We start from the raw sequence: 4,962 nt of genomic DNA on the forward strand, positions 1-4,962 counted from the left end.
ATTTACTCACTTATTTTATAATCAAAATTTTTTTTTTTTTTTTGGTATCGAACGATTTTGGCATGTTTTTTATTGTTTAATTACGAATTTTGAACGTTATTTGTTACGCTTCTTTGGTCTTAATGACCAACTATTCGATACCCTGTATATACGTTACGCATTATGTTATGTGTGAACTGATTTTTCTCTGTTATGTAGTTTTTGAATTTTTTGTTAAATGTACTCGACAATAATTTTGTGTAAACTGTATGTAATCCATCATGATAAATGAATTTGTGCCATACCTAAAATAAAAAAGACAGTTCAAGATAGACTAATATTTATTGAATTTTAACAGTTCACAACCAGCTTTAAGTAATATTACTTAACTATAGTGACATATAATTAAACCACGAACTCGATGCAAATATTCTTCTCAAGTTATCAGCTGTATACGTATCTAGAACATAACAAAGAAATAGAATATTGAATTAATTTCAAATATACGAATATAAGATGAAATAGAATAATGCTGACAATATTTCTACCGACATAATAATATGCAATAGTTCAACAAATTTCCTACCTTTCGTGCACGATTTAGCTTGGCAATTCTTCATCTTGACTACGTATCGTAGATATCTTTAAGAACTTGCGTTTTGGTCATGTTTCGATCCGTTGGGAGGTATTTGCTGAAATCAAAAAAGGTACCAGTTCAGTATTCGTCATATGTTTGGATTTGTTTTAGCTGGTAGATAGAAAGGTTTTTGAACTACATTCATACTGGGTTTATTGAACCTCGTCCGTCGTTCAGTGATCCAGTGGTTCGCAGTTTCGACTACCTGGATACCTACCACGCTCGTGGGATTGAAATTTTAGTGAGTTTACTCTGCTCCTTTTGTTCTCACCCGAGAAACCATGGGGGGCAGCTGATAGGTCCGTAGCGGACAATTGGCTGTCCACTATGGACGAGTTACCGGTAAGGCATAGTCGAGCCTTTGTTCTACCGTGATTTGCTCAGCTGGTTCACCGACCGCTAAGTAAACTCACGCTGGGGCATATGTTAGACTGAGACTTATGCCTATGTCCGGAAACTCGTAATATTAGAGTATTTAACCCTTCTATTTCGGGTAACACTGATTGGTACAGTCGCGAAAGAGGTTTAGCAGCATCTTTTGCGACTGGACCAATTCGCAGTTCATCAACGGTTGTCCGCGAATCGCCAAGTTAATGTGCCTTTTAGTCTTTGTGTCCTCCGGGTCCAAGTTAAAAGTTATTTCGTAGAATTAATTAGTGTATTTAAGTGATCCCTCCAAATTTGTACAATATTTTCCCTATTTCGCACGAGTTCGTGGTGCATTTTATGAATAATTATCGATTATTGACGTGTATTTCTGTGTGATTAAACTCAAATATAACGAATTTCGTCACGTATTCGTGTACTCTTTGTTAATTTATTATATTCGTCGTGTGTAAGGTACTTTTCGGTACTGTGTAGGTGAGCTGGGGTAAGTACTTATTTTATGCCAACTTGCTTTATTCGTCATACCTTTCATACGTGCAATTATATTATTTTATCAGAAAATTGAATTTTTTCAAATTTTGATTTTTTTGTGATGAGTTCATTTCATTGAGTGAAAGGATTTTTTCAATTTTTTTTAGCAGATACGTAAAAATAGGGGTCAAATAAGTCGACTTCAAATGATGCCGTCCCATTTTTTGATATGTTGCTTACCATGAAAAGTTGTCCAAATGTCCATAATATATTTTTTTCTGAATTTTTGAGAGTCGGAACGATATGAAAACTACGTTTTGAAACTTTTCCAGCTAATTTTTCGTATGAAAAAAGTGGCAACACTGATTTTTATGATATCACCTGAACACTAAAAAGCCTTTCAAAACCCCAAACTATTAGAAAAAGTTCCATTTTTGTAGGTATTAGTGATGGGCGGTTATTAATCGGCCTGAAAAATAATCGTTTGGCGATTATTGTTTTTTTTTTGAATAATCAATTATTTTTACATACGAGTATGTAGGGCAAATTGTGTAGATTTCAATTGAATATTAGGATGATTTTTAAAAATGTAAAAAATGAAATATTGACTGACTCATCCTGTAACTTCAAAATTTTCTCCGAAATAATCACATTTCTGTCATTTTTCATTATTCAACAGTCAATTAATTGACATTTTTACGTTTCTTTTTTCAGAAATTTTCAATTTTGAACATTACAATCGATTATCAGGAAAAATTACAAGAAAATCGCCGACCACCCCCCCTTCCAACTTCTTGGTCGAATTGATGTGGAATGACGAATGACTCGATTACATTTTCACAAGTATTATATCCACTCATTGCGGGTACTGAGAGGTGCAGTCTCAAATCTGACTTCATATTCGTCATCGGCGTGGTCGTTTCATACGAAAACGACACCAATATCGACATTTTACCCCAACTTCAAAATTGGGGGTGGGGGTGCTCCTGCAACCCCAATTGGGGCCTGCAAAAACCAAAACTCGCCAGATATGATTTCTTCATGCCTTCCTTAGTTAGTATACAAAATTTCATCCGAAAGTGTAAATTTCTCGTATTTCAATGAATTTTTATTGGAAAGTCGAAATTTTGAAAGGGGGGTGAGCCCAAAATAAGCGCCTGGGGGGTGGGGAAATTGCACATTTCTCATCTACGATACCAACACTACCCAAAAATGCAATTTCCCCACACATTCCTCGAATGATTTACGGACCCAAAATTGGCCCCATTTGGGCCCCAATCTCGAAAATAAGCGGGTCCAGCGCTGGGGAAATTGCATTTTTAGCAAGAGCTCGTCCGTAAGCCCATTTTCCGCCCAAAACATTTCACATTCCCGATTTGATTTACAGAATCGCTTTTTTGAGGGTTAGAATATAGTCTAATACTCCACTCGGAAATTTTCAAAATTTTGAGTTTAGCCCCTTCCCTCCTGGAACCCCATTTCATCTGAGGGCAAAAATATCATCAAAATTGGATTCAGCGACTTCAAAAACCTCTTTACTGACATAAATCATAAATTTGGCCAGCTGTAGCTCAGCTGTCCCATTGCGATAATAGTGACTGCAAAAATGATTTTAACGATCCAGTAAAGTCGATATGACTGCAGTTATACTGTACCTCAATCATAAAAAAATGCTGATCTCATTAAGCTCAAAATTGGGTACCTAGATAATGATTTTCGTGCTTTTTGAAAACGGTCAGGTGACCTATCAGAATGTGTTAAAATTTCGCGAGAAATTGAAATATTTCGACAGAAAAGTATTTTGGGCATTTTTGAGCCATTTTGAGCCTCAAAATTGGGTAATATGATTTTTGTGATTTTTGAAAACGGTCATGTGACCTATCAAAATGGATTAGAATTTCGCGAGAATTTCAAATAGGTATTTTGACAAAAATTCATTTTGAGCATTTTTAAACCGATTTGTGCCTCAAAATATGATCATGGTTGTTGGGATCACTTTGAAAATGTGTCACGTGATTAATCGAAATTAATTAAAATTTCACGAAAAATTGAATCATTTCGACAAAAATTAATTTTGAGCATTTTTCGAGCCTCAAAATGGGGTCATGATTTTTGAAAACTTTGAAAAGGTGTCACGTGACCCATCAAAATGGATTACAATTTAGACAGAAAATCAAAAAATTTCTATCGAAACGTCTTATTTTGAACAGTTTTGAAGAATTTCGAGGCCAAAACTTGACTATAAGCACTCATACAAAATACCTCAACACTCGATTGAAAAGCTACGGGCTCATAGAAGATACCTAATTTTGAAAGAGACAAATACAGTATGATTCTACATGTCAAACAGTGGCATGTGACAAAGGGCGGATCTGGATGAAAAATTTTCAGACCGATTATCTCTCTAAATTTGAAACAGTGAAATTTCACTGCTTAGCAGTCACGACATTTTGCCTTTTTGAAAGCAGTAGTTTTTGACTGAAAAACAGTAGAAAATCTACTGAACTGGTCAGTCAAAAAGATTTTTTACTGACCTATTCAGTGAATTTTTCACTGTTTTGCAGTAAAAACCTAGGTACTATATGCTTAAACAATTAAGCATCCTAACCGACATAAAATATTTCGAAATTGGATAAAACGGAATCGAAAAAGGATCCCAAAATACACCACTAGCAAAAATGTCAAGCACTGAAACTCATTTTTCAATATTTATCAAATTTTTAAAAATTCAAAGGCACATTTCTCATGAAAAAAAACATAAAATTGAAATAAAAGGCTAAAATTTGGCGTTTGACCTAGGTACGAGTATTTTCGACCTCTCGAGTCAGTTGGTGAGCCCTATAAAATGCTTTGTTCTGACAAGGGAACCTCTTGAGCTGTCCGCCTCCGATTTGAACGGGACCGCGATTTTTGGAAAGAACATGGTCTAAAACCCCCAAATCCAAATTTTCAGCTGCTCAACTTCATTTTTCGATTTTTGGCGAATTTTTGAAAATCTAAAATTGACCATTTTGGTGATTTATGCTTTTTCAAAAAAAAAGTACGTACTTGATCAGTAAAAATGTTCAAAATAAGTCCTAAAACTGGTATTAATTCCCCAAATCCAAATTTCGCCATTTCCAGTCATTTTGGAGCCTCCAGCGCGATTTTTCAATTACTCCAGAATTTTCAATTTGCTTCAGAAGGCGTGAATATGCAGTTGGGCAGCTAAAAATCGAGTTGTGTGTTATACTCGACCTGTTTAACGAATTTATCCACATTTGAGCCGATTCTGGAGGGGACACCTCAAGAGTGGTTTTTTGACCAGTATAGGGGCCTAAGTTCATTTTTGACCATTCCAGAAAAATTTGAAATTCCTGGAGAAAATCCAAAAAATCGCTAGAGGCTCCAGAATGGTTCAAAATTTCATAAACTACCTAACACGGTCGAGAGGGTGTCTTGATAAGCATTGGTTAATGTTATAGCAGCCTAAGTTCATTTTTGGCTCT

At 35.3% G+C, this 4,962-nt stretch overlaps 1 long non-coding RNA gene across 1 annotated transcript; it reads right to left on the reverse strand.

The window, feature by feature from the left end:
- Positions 1-302: 302 nt before the first annotated feature.
- On the reverse strand, positions 303-1,534 carry LOC135844837 (uncharacterized). Its single transcript, XR_010558648.1, has 2 exons — positions 566-1,534; positions 303-439 (listed from the first exon to the last, which is right to left on the reverse strand). It is a non-coding gene; the product is annotated as an uncharacterized LOC135844837 (long non-coding RNA).
- Between the last annotated feature and the right edge of the window lie 3,428 nt (positions 1,535-4,962).

Source organism: Planococcus citri, chromosome 4 (genome assembly GCF_950023065.1).
Source record: "Planococcus citri chromosome 4, ihPlaCitr1.1, whole genome shotgun sequence".
Lineage (NCBI taxonomy): Eukaryota > Metazoa > Arthropoda > Insecta > Hemiptera > Pseudococcidae > Planococcus > Planococcus citri.